The 18,991-nt window shown below is 34.8% G+C and overlaps 1 long non-coding RNA gene and 1 pseudogene across 2 annotated transcripts; one reads left to right on the forward strand and one right to left on the reverse strand.

The window, feature by feature from the left end:
* Nucleotides 1–18,991, forward strand: part of LOC105801227 (protein PIR-like) — a 100,622-nt pseudogene that overhangs the window by 54,910 nt on the left and 26,721 nt on the right.
* Nucleotides 1,082–9,472, reverse strand: LOC105804584 (uncharacterized). 2 transcript variants are annotated; one of them, XR_008190914.1, is made up of 8 exons: nucleotides 9,074–9,472; nucleotides 8,604–8,691; nucleotides 2,896–3,036; nucleotides 2,566–2,810; nucleotides 2,284–2,484; nucleotides 2,112–2,203; nucleotides 1,936–2,037; nucleotides 1,082–1,778 (listed from the first exon to the last, which is right to left on the reverse strand). It is a non-coding gene; the product is annotated as an uncharacterized LOC105804584 (long non-coding RNA). The 2 variants fall into 2 exon arrangements; XR_001137035.2 differs by having other exon boundaries at nucleotides 8,604–9,471.

Here is an 18,991-nt window from a genome sequence, read left to right on the forward strand (position 1 = left end):
ATTATTGATTGTTGTTTTGCTTGGTTCTACATTTGTGAGCATTTTTTTTTTGTTCAATGCAAAAGAAATGAACTTTGGTGAACTATTTTCCTCTTTGCTGGGGCTGGCATATTAGCAAATACAATGCTAAAACATTTTGGCTTATTTTTACTGTCTTCCCTTTTACGGTAATTGCAGGATTTAAATACTGTAAATCAAAGCTTTGCGCATTTGCATAGTGTCTTTTTTTGGATTCCACACATGATTTCTATTGTTAAAATTTTAGGATCAAGGTCTGTAACACTCACATGCCCGACTTGATTGTTGGATATCAGTATTAAAATGTTACATTAGATGTCAAAGCAACAATAATCAAATTCAGTTCATTTAAAGCTTATGATCATTACACGTATCTTACATATCTCACACTACAGCAAAACAGGTTTTTAGCGGCGCTTTTTTATGCCTTTAGCGGTGTTTTTTAGCGCCGCTGAAAGTATTTGTAGCATTTTTGAAAGCACCGCAAAAAATGCCGCTGTTATCAATGCCGCAAATGTTTGCAGCGTTTTTAGAAATAAACGCCACTATAGATCATGACCTTTAGCGGTGCTTCTTCCAGAAACGCCGCTATAGATCAGGACCTTTAGGGGCGCTTTTACACAAACGCCATTATAGCTCAAGATCTGTAGCGGCACTTTTTTCCAAAAATGCCGCTATAGATCAAGACCTTTAGCGGTGCCTTTCCCACAAACGCCGCTATAGATCAAGACCTTTGGCTGTGCTTTTTCCACAAACGCCGCTATAGCTCAAGACCTTTATTGACGCTTTGTTTACAAACGCCGCTATAGCTCAAGACCTTTATTGACGCTTTGTTTACAAACGCTGCTATAGACCATGACCTTTAGCAACACTTTTTCCAAAAACGCCGCTATAGGCCAAGACCTTTGGCGGCGCTTTTCCCACAAACGCCGCGAAAGACCATGACTTTTAATGGTGTTTCTTTTGAAAATGCCACTAATTTTGGCAGATTTGTAAAAGAAAATTTTCCATATTTTCGGCCCTCCTGTAACAACAAATCGAAAGAAACCAAATCTAAACCAACTGAAAGCAATAAATCTATATAATATTTAAAATTAAATGAATAATATATAATATCAATATCAATAAATAAAATACAATTCATATTATTCTTACAAAAATGTTAAAAGTTAAAATGATAAAAATATTTACACGATAGTCTAAGACGGTGGATGTTGCGACTGTTGAAACATCTTCATCATATTTTAAAGCTGCTGTTGGAGTTCGCCGTACTTTCTGCTCTGCTCTGCTTCCCTCACTGTAGCCTCTGCTTCTCTCACTACTGCCTCTGCTTCCCTTGCTGCCGTATCTACTTTAAGTTGCAGCTGGAGTTCTTCATACTTCTTTTAAACCTCAGCTGCTACATCTGCTTTAACTTGTAGCTGGAGTTCTTCATATCTTCTTTGAACCTTAGCTTCTCTCGATACTGCCTCCGCTTTAAGTTGTGTAATTTGCTCAACTCTGGTCGCTTGCATCTGAGCAATCTGGTCTCTTAACCTCTGAACTTCAGCTTGAGCCTGACTCCCCGAAGGCATGTATTATTGCAAGCTGGATCCAAAATATTGGGTTGGGTTAACAAAATATCCTTGAAATCGAACCTGACCATACCTTTCAGGAACTAAAACTTCAGTAATAATCCGGTTATCAATGTCGTCAATATGAACAGAACTATTACTAGAAGCAATCGGTTCGTACTCTGCCTTTTTATCCTTTAGTTTTTCCTAACAAATATATCACATAGTTAGGAACGCAATATATATTAAAAAAACAAATGCAACATAACTTAACAATATTTGCATTACAAGCAATGAATTGAACCATTAGAAAATAAACACTATAAATAATTAAAACAAGTCAAATTGTATTAAGCAAACGTACCATAATTTCTGCAGCTTCAAGAGTAATAGGAGATCCATCTTTCTTCCTATGTGTAATGTCAAAAAGTTGAAGGCGTCCAACTTTTTGACAGGACGACAGTTCCTACAATATAGTAGTAAAAATATTATTTAATAGAAAGTCATAAATATTTGACAGTATTAAAAACTTCAAAATACCTCGGCCTCAACTACACAAGCAAAACTTTTTGACCCAGCTATGTGATTAATTTTTGTTTCTGCCTGCTGCTCTTTCCAACTCGTTCACGATCCTACGTTATGAAATTATTAATACGTAAATAGTAAATACTATAAACCAAAATAATTACAAGATTTTTGTAGTAACACATACCTCTCCTTTCTTCGAATTCCAAAATCTAACCGCCTCTTCTCATTGGTACCTCAGCATTCTCGGCGGGACATTTTGTAATTTCTCGTCAAGGGTTGTTTTTGTCTTATAATAATCTTTATTTAAAGTACTTTTATGGTCTCTCCATCTTTTTCCCAATGCCTTCTTTACATAAGAATCCAAGACCTCTAGAGCAAACCTCGCCTACAAAAAACACAAGTTAAGAAAGTAAATATAAATGAAACTTAAACCCAAGTATTATAACTGACATTAACGTTTTGTTACCTTAATATTATCGAGAGTTTGGTTTTTGTTACTATCGGGCATTTTATGCCATGACTCGTAGTTGATAGGTAACATATTTGCATTTCGTGCTAGAATGCCCAAGTATCATGCTAAAAGTCGAGCTTCTGATCCAATAGGCTGACCAAAACTATTACTACATACTTTGACACACTCGACTGGATCTAACTCGTTTAAATCCCTATGTAGAGTATGTCCTCGAACTCTGTGCGTCCCACCACTTTCAGCTGAAAAATGTTATATTATAATATAAGAATTTTAAAAATAAATAAACAATAAGTCAACACGCATGTAAATTAAATGTTAAATTACTTTGAATTTCTGTAGGTTCATCAGGTGTAATCGAAACATTCGAAGATCCAATAGCAGTCTGTTATTCACTATTTGTTTCTGCCGAGTTTGGAGTATTTTGTGCAATGCTTAGATGTCGCACTTTTCTTCTAGGTATTTTATCTGCAATACACATAAAATAGTTCAAAACTTAGTAACCAATTACAACAATAATAGCTCATATAAAATAGTTGAAATATATAATAAGACCAAGATTTATATTATGATATTACATATAATTAAACAATCGTAAAATCTTACATCATAATTCGTAAATATCTTCATTCGTATCCTGGCGGACCCATTGAAATTGTGTACTAGTACTAGGGATATTTTCGTTTCAGTTTTGTTCAGGAAAGGGCAAAGTTTGTGTTCTGTCATCGATGTTATCACTACTTCCACTGCCAATGTCAAACAAGTTTCTAGGGATGTTACAGAGTACAACGTACCAACCCTCATCAGTTGGATCTTTTGAGTAAAAAACTTGTTTGACTTGAGAAGAAAATACATACGACTCATCAATCAATTGTTGTCCTGTGTGAATCAATCAAGCGAAGTTCACCATTGTAAAATCAAATTGATCTTACTTAATTCCACGAGCAGTATTAACATCGGCCCAATCACCTCGAAATAAGACAACTTTCCATTTGCCGTAGTAATTCAACTCAATTATGTCAGTAAAAAGCCCGGAATATTCCACATTTCCCTTGACAGGTTTATTGTCCCTAGCACTAGCATAACTTGTAATTGAGGAATTAACAACTATTCCACAATTTTGCGTTATCCTCAATCTCTCGCGATATTTTGTATGAAATCTGAATTCGTTGATGAGGAACGCATTATATCTTTTAACCACTCGATTCAGACCTTGGGAAAGCCATTTAACTTCGTCGTTGACATTCTTCCCACTCCAAACCTATTGAATGGAAAGTAAACTGAGTAATTAAAAATGTTATGAGAAAACATTATTATTTGTCGATGAAAGCTCCAATTGCATATCGTTTGGCTAAACCATTCATGAAAAGATTATGTGAACAACTTATTGATATCTCGATGTTGTGTTCTTCGGGAGTGCGAATGAAATCTCAATATTTGTTTGTACTACTATGTTAAAAAAATTCACTTTGTTAGAAGATAAACAATTTTTATGTATTATGTATATTTACCGAATTTCTAGAACTTACTTCCGTAAAGGTATCATTGATTCATGGTAAAACAGAACATATCGATGTGCTTGTACCCACGATAAATCATTTAATTCTTCAATTTCAACTTTGTCGATTGGTTCTCCAAAACTTTGGAACAAATAAGTATCGGCAAAGTTATGATCCGTGAGTCTAGTATTTCTATTTGGTCTGTTCAACCTTGTTTCAACATTTTCCAAATATCTTGAACAGAAGGTCATACATTCCTCTACCAAGTAGCCTTCAGCAATCGATCCTTCTGGATAACGCTTGTTACGGCAGTAAGACTTTAATTTGGATAGGAACCTAAACACGATATGCAACATTATCAAAAGTTGTAACTAAAGGCATATAGGTGAATGAAGGAAAATTTTAAAAATAAATTAACATTTTTCTATGGGATACATCCATCAATAGAAAATGGGTCCGCCAAGAATTGCTTCATGCGGGAGATGGATTATCAAGTGAACTATAATAGTGAAGAAGGAAGGTGGGGAGATTTTCTCCAAGTTGCATAAAGTCAAAGTGACTCGATCCTGTACCTTCTGAAGTACTTGAACATCCAAAACTTTGCCACAAATGGCTTTCATTATATTGGATAGTTCAATTATACAAGACGTCACCTTCTTCGACATACAACATCGTAGAGCAACTAGCAGTAAATCTTGCATCAAGATGTGATAGTCATGTGATTTTAGAGAATATAGTCTTCGATCTTTAACACTAACACATCGAGATATATTTGATGCATACGCATCTGGAACCTTTATATCCTTCAACACCGTGCAGAACACTTCTTTCTCCGTCTTCGACATTGAAAAAATAGAAGGCGGCAACCAATATTTCCCATTCGGAAGTGGATTGGGATGAAGATCAAGCTGAATTCCCATGTGAACTAAATCAAGTCGACTCTGAAAATTGTCTTTTGATTTTTCGTCGACATTCAAAATTGTACCGACAATGTTCTCGCAAACATTTTTCTTAATGTGCATAACATCAAGATTGTGTCGTAAAAGGTGATGCTTCTAATAAGGCAACTCAAAAAAAATACTTCTTTTTTTCTACAAGTCCGCCTCATTAGGATCATCCTCTTCATCAGAGTCATCATCAGCTTCATCATTTGATCTTCTATTTCTTTGTGTGTTTGGCGGTTGGTTCATCTTCCCATAACTAAAATTCATATCTTCCAACATGAACAAGATTTCAGATCCACTGCTCTGCGAAGGAGCTTCTCTGAACTCTTCCGTACCGTCAAATATAGAACTCTAAAATCTAAATCTATGATTTTTCGGTAACCACCGACGATGCCCCATGTAAGACAACTTCTTCCCATTATATAACCATTGCAAACATGTTTGCGCAGCACAACAAGGACAAGCATAACGACCCTTGGTACTCCAACCGGATAAATTTGCATAAGCGGGGAAGCCATTAATGGTCCACATCAAAGCTGCACGTAAATTAAAGTTCTCCTTTATGACTGCATCAAATGTCTCAACACCAGCCCATAATTATTTTAACTCTTCAATAAGTGACTGTAAATAAATGTCGATATCATTCACGAGACCTTTCTCTCCAGGGATAATCATAGATAAGATAAGGGAAGATTGCTTCATGCAAATCCACGGAGGCAGATTGTAAGGAACAAGCACTATTGGCCAAGAACTGTACGCAGTGCTCATGATCTTGTAAGGATTAAATCCATCGGATGCTAGCCCAAGCCTCACACTCTTAGGATGCTTGCAAAGCTTGGAAATTTACTGTTAAATGATTTCCAAGCTAAAGAATCTACCGGATACCTTAGTAATCCATCATCGTTTCATCCAACATGGCACCACGTCATAGACTCCGCTGTCTTCGACGACATGAAAAGCCTTTGGAGCCTTGGCATTAGCGGAAAATACTGTAAAATCTTGACTGGCTTCTTCCTTAACTGTGCATCATTTTCATCGTCGTTCCCATCTTCTGTGTTTCTATTTATCCAACGGGATTGACAGCATACATGACAGCACTGTTCATTTTTCTGATCGCCTCAATACAACATGTAGTCATTCGGGCAACTATGAATTTTGTTGTACCCAAGACCTAAATCTTTTATCATTTTCTTCATATATTTGCATGACTAAGGGATTTTTGCAAACAGGAACATCTCTCTCAAAAACTCTAACAGCATTGTCAAAGAGCTTCTGGTCCACCCTCCCAAACATTTTAAATGAAAAAGACGAATACAGAAGGACATTTTTGAGAATTTTGATCCCTTATAAAGTTCTTCGTTCATGTCATTAAGTAGCGCGTAGAACTTCGCCGCTTCTCCATTCGGCTCTTCATGAGGTACACTTGTTCTCGATTCGGTAAAAGTATTTCCACCAACATTACAATCATCAGATTCCACAAAGTCGGCTGGGAACGACTACAAACCATGATTGTGCATATTAAATGCATCCCGCAACATACCTTCCATGTCATCCCCTCTATCAGATTGATGGTAAGCAGCAGCAGGATAAGATACATCCATCGTTGAAGAGGAAGTACTAGGTTGGCATTCTCCATGAAAAAACCATTTTTTATAACCCCGAACAAACCCATCAACAATTAGATGCTCATATACAACCTAACGATAATACCACTTTATGTTGACACACTTGTTACACGGGCAAAGAATCATGTTCTCTTGGCTTGCATGTTGAAATGAAAAATTGAGAAAAGTCTGTACTCCATTTCGATAACCGTTGCTTACCCTTGATAAATTCATCCAAGACCGGTCCATTTCTTAATTCTTGAAGTCTGATCTTGTCAATAAATTGCACGGGTTTAGGATTTATGAATAAGTATAATTAAGCTATGTAAGTTATGTATTATGTAAGCTATGTAAGTTGTGTATTATGTAATCTATGTATTATGTAAGTTATGTATTATGTATGTTATGTATGTTATGTAGAATGTAAGCTATGTAAGTTATGTAAGTTCAGATAATGTATCTAAGTTATGTAAGTTGTAAGTTATGTAAGTTATGTAAGTTATATAAGTTATGTATTATGTAAGTTATGTATAATATTAAATAAGTTATGTAAGTTGTGTATAATGTAAGTTATGTACGTAATGTATTATGTAAGTTCTATATAATATTAATTAAGTTATGTAAGTTGTGTATAATGTAAGTTATGAAAGTTATGTATTATGTGTTATTTAAGTTATGTAATAAGTTGTGTATCATGTAAGTTATGTAAGTTATGTAGGCTATGTATTATGTAAGTTATTATGTTATTATGTAAGTTATGCAAGTTTATATATAAGTTATGTAAGTTATTATGTAAGTTATGCATTATGTAATTAGTTTATATAAAATTTTATTAAAATAGCATAAAATAAATAGAAGATATGTAAGAAGGAAAACATAAATATGTATGTATTATATTTAAATTATGTAATTTATGAAATTTGAATCGTAAATTATGTAAGTTATGTAAATTTGAACTTTAAAATAAATAAAAATATTGAAGAGGTTTTCGTGATTAAAATTAAATAAAATATATAACATATAACTTTAAATATATGAAATTAGGTGCTGTAATTAAAAATAAAAGAGAAATAAACAATATATTTTTCGTGATTAAAATAGCATAAAATAAAGAAAAGGTAAATAATTAAGATGGAAAACCTACAAATAGTTATGTAAAGTTTGGTCCCATTTAACCAAATGTTAATATTATTTACACATTTAAAATCGAGATTTTGGAAATGAATTACTTGACAAATTTTTACTTGAGAAATGTTAATATTATTTACACATTTATAAGATTATGTAAATAAATTACTTATTATATTTGGGTCCTTAGAATCTTATGCAGTATTTGATGCTGTAATTAACAGCAATGGTGATGGTCGGACACGTGATAACGTTATATTTTAAATTGGTTTCGTAATTTTTAACTAACGTATAATCATTAACTCCCAATTTGTTAAATAAAAACAAATTATAATCGAAATCCCACTACAATTTATGAATTTGGTTTTATTTTATTCAACATTATATTTACTTAGTGTATGGCTTCTATATTGTCTTTGATTTATGAAGGACGTCGAATCTCAATATAAATAAAAATACATACCAAACTAGATGCCAGTTACAGCAGAAAACACAAGGCAGCAGATTAGTAGATGGTAAAATTTTAAATCATATAGCATTATTAAAAACTATCAAAATGAATATTTCAATGCTGTTAATAAAAAAATAAAAAAATAAACTTTGAAACTAAAATGAAATTACAGGAAAACATTTCGTTTAAATTTTAAATGTGATGGGAAAAAGAAACAAAAGCAAATACCTTTACGAAGGGGAAAACAAACATGTTAAATGAATATTAATGCAACCATTATAAGCAAAACCCTTTGAAGATTGTCTTTATAAAAATATTCGATTTCTGTAATTCTACAATATCTGGAAAATAGGAATGAAAAACAACCATTATCTATAGTCTGTACCAGGTATTAAAAAGGATAACGCACCTTGGCAAAGAACTGCAACCTGCACTGGAACAATATTGTTATTTGCCAACTAATGCTGATAACTTAAATGTTTCCACAAACCAAGACCCTGCAAGAAAACAAAGTAACATTCATAAACCCAGTACAGTAGATACCCACATAGACTGATAGCAAATATTTACATAAACCAGCTTGCAAATAGAAAACAAAATTAAATAACCTTAACCTCGACGACATAAGAACCAAATTATCACCCACGAACACTACCAATGTTATCACCCAAACAACACCCACGAACACCACCAAAATTAAATTACCCAACAACAACAGATTGGGAACAAAATCAAGAAAAGAACAAAATAATTGAAACCCAATTTCCGCATACTCCACACGAACAAGAAAGAAGAAAACAATAGAATAGGAGAATGAAAATTAGTGCAATGTCGGAACAAATTTTAACAAGCAGAATAGGATAAAGAAAATGCCAAAACCTAAATCTAACAAAAAATTCAATTTTGCAAATGGCGAAACTGGCTGTCAAATGATTTTTGCAAAGGGAGGACGCGGGCGACAGAGGAAGCGTCTAACAGAGGAAGCCGAAGTGGAGACGACTGCAACGGCACCGGCGTTGGACACCTCAGTTCGAAATTTGGGGAAATGATATCGGGGAAATTGGGGATTTGAAATCAGGGAAATTGGGAGAATATGAAATGGGAAATTAGGGAAATCAATTTGGGGAAATCTGAGTTGGGGGAACTAAGGAAAATCGGGGCTAAGTAAACTACCACGTTTAGAGTGATTTTACTTAAACTCTACGGCGTTTATCAAAAGCGCCACTAACGCTGCTAAATTCACAGCTATAAACGACAGCGTTTAGAAAACAATTAAAACATAATTGCAGCGTTTATAGAGCAAACGCCACTAAAACATGCCTTTTGCTGCGTTTAAGTAAAAACGCCACTAAGAAACGCAGATAAAATGGCACCTTTAAGCATTATTTTAATTTATTTTTGCAGCGTTTTGGGCGAAAATGCCACTATTGCTCAACATTAAAATTATTTTAAAATTATTTAAAACAATTGTATTTTAAATTTTTTTCATCTTTAACATTTATTTTCCTATGTTTTTAGCTAAACCCTAAATAATAAACCCTCAAATATAAAATTTAAACCCTAAACCATAAGCCCCTAACCCTTACACCCTAATCCCCTAACCACTAACCCCTAAATCGTAAACCCTAAACTCTTAAAACTATATCCTAAACCTTAATCTTTAAACCGTAAATGTACACCCTAAATCGTAAACACTATATAAGAAGATCCAATAACCCCTAGACCCTAAGCCCATAACTTTAAACTTTTATACCCTATACCTTAAACCCTAAACCCTTAAACCCGTAACCTTAAGCCACTAACCCCTGACCCTAAGCCTATAACCCCTAAACCTTAAGCCCTCACCCCTAAACACTCAACATGTAAATTGAAAACGTACACCATAAACACTAAACCATAAACCTACACCATAAACCGTAAACACTAAAGTAAATTGAAAATGAATCTTATTGCTTACCTAAAAACTAACATAAATTGATTTTTTATTATTTTATCAATAACCCTAACCCTTAAACCATAATAGCCTAACCTGTTAAACCATGAATAATAACTAAGACCTTAACTATAAAATAATTAACTCCAAACCACAAGCTGTAAATTAAACCGTAAACCCTAAATTCAAAACACTAATCAAAATATAATAAACATTATATCGTAAACCTTAAACCCTAAAATAAAATATTTTTATTTGTGACATTTTTTCAAAAAGCACCACTAATTCTAGACCTACAGTGGCGTTTATTTCAAAGAGCCACTAATGACACTGAAGTTCAACCCCAAACGATGCCGTTCAGCCAAGCTTATTTGCGGCGTTTGGAAAAAAACGCCGCTATATGTGGAGAATTAGCGCCACTAAAACCACTAAAGCTCAACAAAGAACGACGGCGTTCTGGTTTTCTTTTGAGGCGCTTTTCAAAAAACGCCGTTAAAGATCGATCATTAGTGGCGTTTTTTGATAAACGCTGCAAATGCTAGATTTTTACTGGTGTTTCCATATAAACGCCGCTAGTGCCACTAAAGGTCAAAGCTAAACGACAGCATTCTGCTTAATTATTTGTGGAGCATTAGTGGCGTTTTTATGGTAGCGTCGCTAATGTACCGAGCTTTAGCGGCGTTTTTCTATAAGCGTCACAAATGCTAGATCTTTACCGGCGTTTTCATATAAACGCCGCTAGTGCCATTAATATTATCAAAGTTAAATGATATCATTCTGCTTAATTATTTACAGAGCATTAGTGGCATTTCCAGATAAACACCGCTAGTGCCACTACAGGTCAAAGTTAAACGACAGCGTTCTGCTTAATTATTTGCGGAGCATTAGTGGCGTTTTTTGGTATGCGCCGCAAATGCTAGATCATTACTGGCGTTTTTAGATAAACGCTGCTAGTGCCACTACAGGTCAAAGTTAAACGACGGCGTTCTACTTAATTTTTTGTTGAGCATTAGTGGCGTTTTTTGATAATCGCCACAAATGCTTGATCTTTGGCGGCATTTCTTGATAAACGCCGCTAGTGTCACTACAGGTCAAAGTTAAACGACGGCGTTCTGCTTAATTATTTGAGGAGCATTAGTGGCGTTTTTTGATAAGTGCCGCAAATGCTAGATCTTTACCGGCGTTTCCAGATAAATGCCGCTAGTGCCACTACAGGTCAAAGTTAAACGAAGGCGTTCTACTTAATTGTTTGCGGCGCTTTTTGCAAAGCGCCACTAATGACAGGTCTATAGTGGCATTTTTATAAATGCTGCTAATGTTTGATCTTTAGCGGTGTTTTTTAGGTTGCGTCGCTAATGCTCCATATTTAGCGGCGTCTTTTATTCAAACGCCGCGAAAATCGCCGCTAAAAGTCAATATTGGTGTAGTGTCAAATTCATTTTTGAATTTTTATACAAGCTTATTGCAGTTCTCTAAATGTTCTACGGTTGAATAGGGACTAAAATATAAATTTTTTAAAAATTTCAGATCGACATCGCAATATTAAAGGTTTCACATGGCCACGTCACATTCTGACTTGAACTCGTCGTCACAACGTCGACTCTGTTTCCATCCTTCAGGCTCTTATTACCTTTAGTCATACTTATATATCCTAATCTAGTCAATTCAATCATTATGCCATTCATATTATCCCATTTTTAATCTCAATATCATATATTGTACATTTATAAATTTTCCAAAATGGTTAAAATTTTACAAGTGCGTCCATTAGATGTCTCACACTCACAACTTGATTTTCCTTTTTATACATACCATTACTATTACCAAAATGTATCAATCAATTTATTTCTATGAAGTACCTTAATTTATCAACTGAAAACTCATTAATACTTCATACAATATTTACTCAATTAATGCCTTAACAATTCATTTAAACTTTATATATATATATATATATATATAAATAATTCCATCATTTTAATAACTTCTTAATATTACAACTCTTCTATTCTTTTCCTCCTCCTCTCCGCTCCACATCCTCTAAGTACATGTATATATATGTATATATATGAACCTTTGATTTTGAGTATAATTTGTTTATATGTAACATTAATTATGATTTCATTAACTCCATATTTTTGGTAAGGATGTCCACTTGGGTAGCAGATAATTAAATTATTTATATCTTGACCTAAAAATTCAAAATTTGGTTTCACTTGTTACTTTTGAAACTAGACTCAATGAAATTTTTACCAAAAATTTCATAATTTCCAATAAGCTAATTAATACAATATATATTTTTTAAAATTTCCCTTGTTCTATCGCTAGGTAGCTTTGACCCTTCTTCACTAAAAAATAGTTATCTTTCAATACAATATAAATATAATATTTCCATTTGTTTCCTTAAAAATAGACTCACCAATATTTTAATCATATAAATTTCATCTCAACATTTTTGTACAATTTGTAATAATTTTTCAAAGTTAGAGTAGGAAAACTCAAATCATTCAAACATTGTTTCACAAAATTCATATATCTCATAATCTACAATTCTATTATTTACACAATTTTTTACGCTAAACTAGACTTAATAGACTTTAATTTCGTATTTAATTCAACCTATAAATTAATCGATACAATTTTTGATGAATTTTGAAAGTTAATTTGTTGTTGTTGTCGACATCTGTTTAAGTGAAAAATTTTGCTCTTCCATGGTTTCATTATTTAAGTTCTTACACTACAACAAAACAGGCTTTTAGCGGCGCTTTTTTAGGCCTTTAGCGGTGCTTTTTAGCGCTGCTAAAGGTATTTGCGGCGCATCTCAAAGCGCCGGAAAAAACGCCGCTAAATCCCGCGTCGCTAACTTTAACGGCGTTTCTAGGAAAAAACGCCGCTAAAGGCCAAGACCTTTAGCGGCGCTTCCAACACAAACGCCGTTAAAGACCAAGACCTTTAGTGGCGCTTTCCACACAAACGCCGCTAAAGACCAAGACCTTTAGCGGCGCTTCCCACACAAACGCCGCTAAAGACCAAGACTTTTAGCGACGCTTCCCACACAAACGCCGCTAAAGACCAAGACCTTGAGCAGCGCTTCCCACACAAACGTCGCTAAAGACAATGACCTTTTTAGCGGCGCTTACACGACAAACACCGCTAAAGATCAAGACCTTTAGTGGCGCTTTTCTCACAAACGCCGTAAAAGACTAAGACCTTTTAGCGATGCTTTTTCCACAAACGCCGCTAATTTTGGCAGATTTGTAAGAGAAATTTTTTTATATTTTTAGCCCTCCTGTAAAAACAAATCAGAAGAAACCAAATCGAAACCAACCAAAAGCAATAAATATATATAATATTTACAATTAAACGAATAATATATAATAAATATCAATAAATAAAATAAAAATCATATTATTCTTACAAAAATGTTAAATTTTAAAATGATAATTAAAATTCAAAATTGAAACATATTTACACGATAGTTTAAGATTTATTTGTTGCAAAATTGCTATGATCATTAAACATATTCATCATATTCTGAAGCTGCAACTGGAGTTCATCGAACTTTCTATGCTGCTCTGCTTCTTTCGCTACCGCATCTACTTTAAGCTACAGCTGGAGTTCTTCATACTTTCGTTGAACCTCAGCTTCTCTCACTGCTGCCTCCGCTTTAAGTTGTGTAATTTGCTCAACTGTTGTCGCTTGCATCTGAGCCATCTGGTCTCTTAACCTCTCAACCTCAGCTTTAGCCTGACTTCCCGAAGGCATGTATTGTTGCGAGCTGGATCCGAAATATTGGGATGGCTAAGAAAAGATCCTTGAAATCGAACCCGACCGTACCTTTCAGGACCCAAAACATCAATGATAATTCGGTTACCAATGTCATCAATATGAACAGAACTATCACTGGAAGCCATCGCTTCGTACTCCACTTTTTTATCCTTTAGTTTTTCCTAATAAATAAATCACATAGTTAGGAATGATATATATATTAAAAAAATAAATGTAGCCTAACTTAACAATATTTGCATTTCAATAAATGACATAAACCATTAGAAAATAAACACTATAAATAATTAAAACGAGTCAAATTGTATTAAGCAAACGTACCATAATTTCTGCAGCTTCAGGAGTCATAGGGTTTCCATCTTTCTTCCTATGTGTAATGTCAAAAAGTTGAAGGCTTCCAAATTTTTGACCGGACGACAGTTCCTACAATACAGTAGTAAAAATATTATTTGTTGGAAAGTAATAAATATATGACAGATTTACAAAATTAATACTACCTGGGCTTAAGCTACACAAGCAAAACTTTTCGACCCAGCTGTGTGAGTGAATTTCTCCTTCTGCCTACTACTTTTTCCAATGCGTTCATGATCCTACGTTATGGAATTATTAGTTCGTTAATTAGTAAGTACTATAAACCAAACTAATTACAAGATTTTTGTAGTAACACATACCTCTCCTTTCTTTGAAGTCCAAAATCTAACGACCTCTTCCCACTGGTACCTCAGCATTCTGGGCGGGACATTTTGTAATTTCTCGTCCAGTGTTGTTTTTGTCTTAAAATAGTCTTTCTCTAAAGTGCTCTTATGGTCTCTCCATCTTTTTCTCAATGCCTTCTTTACATAAGCATCGAAGACCTCTAGAGCAAATCTCGCCTAAAAAAACACGTGTTAAGAAAGTAAATATAAATGAAACTTAAACCCAAGTATTATAAATGACATTAATTTTTTGTTACCTTAATGTTATCGAGAGCTTGGTTCTTGTTACTATTAGGCATTGCTCGCCATGACTCATAGTTAATTGGCAACAAATTTGCATTCCGCGCAAGAATGCCCAAGTATCCTGCTAAAAGGCAAGCTTCTGATCCAACAGGTTGACCAAAGCTATTACTACAGACTTTGACACGCTCGACTGGATCTAGCTCGTATAAATCCCTAAGTAGCGTACGTCATCGAACTCTCCGCGTCCCACCACTTTCAGCTGAAAAATATTATATAAAAATATAAGAATTTTTAAAAAAATAAATAATATGTCAACACGCATGTAAATTAAATGTTAAATTACTTTGAACTTGTGTAGGTTCCTCGTGTAACCTAACATTCAAGATCCGATAGCAGTCTGTTGTCCAGTGTTGTTTGTTTCCGCCGAGTTTGGAGTAGCTTGAACAATGCCTAGCTCTCGCACTTTTCTTCTAGTCATTTTATCTGCAATACAAATAAAATAGTTGAAAACTTAGTATACAATTACAACAATAATAGCACATATAAAATAGTTGGAATATATAATAATAGCAATATTTATATTATTATATTACATATAAAAAAATAATTGTAAAAGCTTCCTACATTATAAGTCGTAAATATTTTCATCCCTATCCTGGCGGACCCATTGAAATTGTGTACTAGTACTAGGAATGTTTTCGTTTAAGTTCTGTTCTGGAAAGGGCAAAGTTTGTGTTCTGTCGTCAATGCCATCTCTACTTCCACTGCCCATGTCAAACAAGTCTCTAGGGATGTTACGGAGTACAACGTACCAACCCTCATCAGTTGGATCTTTTGAGTAAAAAACTTGTTTGACTTGAGAAGAAAATACATACGGCTCATCAACCAATTGTTGTCCTCCGTGAATCAATCGAGCGAAGTTCACCATTGTGAAACCAAATTAATCTTGCTTGATTCCATGAGTAGTATTAACATCGGACCAATCACCTCGAAATAAGACAACTTTCCATTTGCCGTAGTAATCCAACTCAATTATGTCAGTAAGAAGTCCAAAATATTCCACATTTCCCTCGACAGGATTATTGTCTCTAGAACTAGCATAACTTGTAATTGAGGAATTAACAACTATTCCACAATTTTGCGTTCTCCTCAATCTCTCGCGATATTTTGTATGAAACCTGAATCCCTTGATGAGGAACGCACTATATCTTTTAACCACCCGATTTGGACCTTGGGAAAGACATTTAACTTCGTCAGTGGCGTTCTTCCCACTCCAAACCTATTGAGTGGAAAGTAAACTGAGTAATTAAAAATGTTATGAGAAAACATTATGAATTGTCGATGAAAGTTCCAATTGCATACGTTTGGATTAACCATTCATGGAAAGATTCTGTGAACAACTTATTGATATCTTGATGTTGTGTTCTTCTGGAGCGCGAACGAGATCTTAATATTTGTTTGTACTCACTAAGTTAAAAATATGTTCTGTTTGTTAGAAGATAAACAATATTTGATTGATGAATATTTATCAAATTTGTAGAACTTACTTGCGTAAAGGTTCCATAGCTTCGTGGTGAAACAGAACATATCAATGTGCTTGTACCCACGATAAATCATCTAATTCTACAATTTCAACTTTACCGATTGCTTCTCCAAAACTTTGGAACAAATAAGCATCGGCGAAGTTATGATCCGTGAGTCCAGCATTTCTAATTGGTCTGTTCAACCTTGTTTCAACATCTTCCAAATATCTTGAACATAAGGTCATACATTCCTCTGCCAAGTAGCTTTCAGCAATCGATCCCTCTGGATAACGCTTGTTGCGATAGTAAGACTTTAATTTGGATAGGAACCTAAACACAATATACAACAATATCAAAAGTTGTAACTAAAGGCATATAGTTGAATGAATGAAAATTTTAAAAATTTTAATTAACACCTTTCTATGGGATACATCCATCGATAGAAAATGGGTCCGCCAAGAATTGCTTCATGCGGAAGATGGATTATCAAGTGAACCATAATAGTGAAGAAGGAAGGTGGAAATATTTTCTCCAAGTTGCATAAAGTCAAAGCGGCTCAATCCTGTACCTTCTGAAGTTCTTGAACGTCAAAAAATTTGCCACAAATGGCTTTCATTATATTGGATAGTTCAATTATACAAGACGTCACCTTCTTTGACATACAACATCGTAGAGCAACTGGCAGTAAATCTTGCATCAAGATGTGATAGTCATGTGATTTTAGCGAATACAATCTTCGATCTTTTGCACTAACACATCGAGATATATTTGATGCATACTCATCTGGAACCTTTATATCCTTCAAGACCATGCAGAACACTTCTTTCTCTGTCTTCGACATTGAAAAAATAGAAGGCGGCAACTGATATTTTCCATTGAAAAGTGGAATAGGATGAAGATCAGGCCGAATTCCCATTTGGACTAAATCAAGTCGACTCTGAAGATTGTCTTTTGATTTTCCGTCGACATTCAAAACTGTACCTACAATGTTCTCGCAGACATTTTTCTCAATGTGCATAACATCAAGATTGTGTCGTAAAAGGTAATGCTCCCAATAAGGCAACTCAAAAAAATACTTCTTCTTTTCCACAAGTCTGCCTCATTAGGATCGTCCTCTTCATCAGAGTCACCATCAGCTTCATCATTTAATCTTCTATTTCTTTGCGTGTTTGGCGGTTGGTTCATCTTCCTATAAATGAAATTCATATCTTCCAACATGAACAAGATTTCAAAGCCACTGGTCTGCGAAGGAGCTTCTTTGAACTCTTCAGTACCGTCAAATACAGAACTCTGAAATCTAAATCTATGATTTTTCGGTAACCACCGACGATGCCCCATGTAAGAGAACTTCTTTCCATTGTACAATCATTGCGAACATGTTTGTGCAGCACAACAAGGACACGCATAACGACCCTTGGTACTCCAACCGGATAAATTGGCATAAGCGGGGAAGTCATTAATGGTCCACATCAAAGCTGCACGTAAATTAAAGTTCTCCTTCCTCAGCACATCATATGTCTTGACACCAGCCCATAATTGATTTAACTCTTCAATAAGTGGCTGTAAATAAATGTCGATATCATTCCCGGGCCCTTTCTCTCCAGGGATAATAATAGATAAGATAAGGGAAGATTGCTTCATGCAAATCCACGGAGGCATATTGTATGGAATAAGCACTACTGGCCAAGTACTGTAGCAGTACTCATGATCTTGAAAGGATTAAATCCATCAGATGATAGCCCAAGCCTCACACTCCTAGGATAGCTTGCAAAGCTTGGAAATTTATTGTCAAATGATTTCTAAGCTAAAGAATTTACCGGATGCCTTAATAATCCATCATCGATTTGTCCATCATGGTGTCACATCATAAACCCTGCTGTCTTCGACGACATGAAAAGCCTTTGAAGCCTTGGTATCAACGGAAAATACCGTAAAATCTTGGCTGGATTCTTTCTTGACTGTGCATCATTTTCATCATCGTTCCCATCTTCTGTATTTTTATGTATCCAACGGGATTCGCCGCATACGTGACAGCACTGTTGGTTATTCCGATCTCCCCAATATAATATGCAGTCATTCGGGCAACTATGGATTTTGTTGTACCTAAATTTTTTATCATTTTCTTCATATCTTTGCATGATTGAGGGATTTTTGCAAATGGAAACATTTCTCCCAAAAACTCTAACAGCATTGTTAATGAGTTTCTAGTCCACCCTCCCAAACATTTTAATTGAAAAAGACGAACACAGAAAGACATTTTTGAAAATTTCGATCCCTCGTACAATTCTTCGTTCATGTCATTAAGTAGCGCGTACAACTTCGCCGCTTCTCCATTCAGCTCTTCATGAGGTACACTTGTTCCCGGTTTGGTAAAAGTATTTCCACCAAGATTACTACCATCATATGCCACAAAGTTGGCTGGGAACGACTGCGAAAGATGATTGTGCATATTAAATGCATCCCACAACATACCTTCCATGTCATCCCCCACAATGGACTGATGGTAAGCATTACCAGGATAAGATACATCCATCGTTGAAGAGGAGGTACTAGGCGGGCATTCTCCATGAAAAAACCATTTTTTATAACCCCGAACAAACCCAACCACAATTAGATG

This window comes from Gossypium raimondii, chromosome 11 (assembly GCF_025698545.1).
Source record: "Gossypium raimondii isolate GPD5lz chromosome 11, ASM2569854v1, whole genome shotgun sequence".
NCBI lineage: Eukaryota > Viridiplantae > Streptophyta > Magnoliopsida > Malvales > Malvaceae > Gossypium > Gossypium raimondii.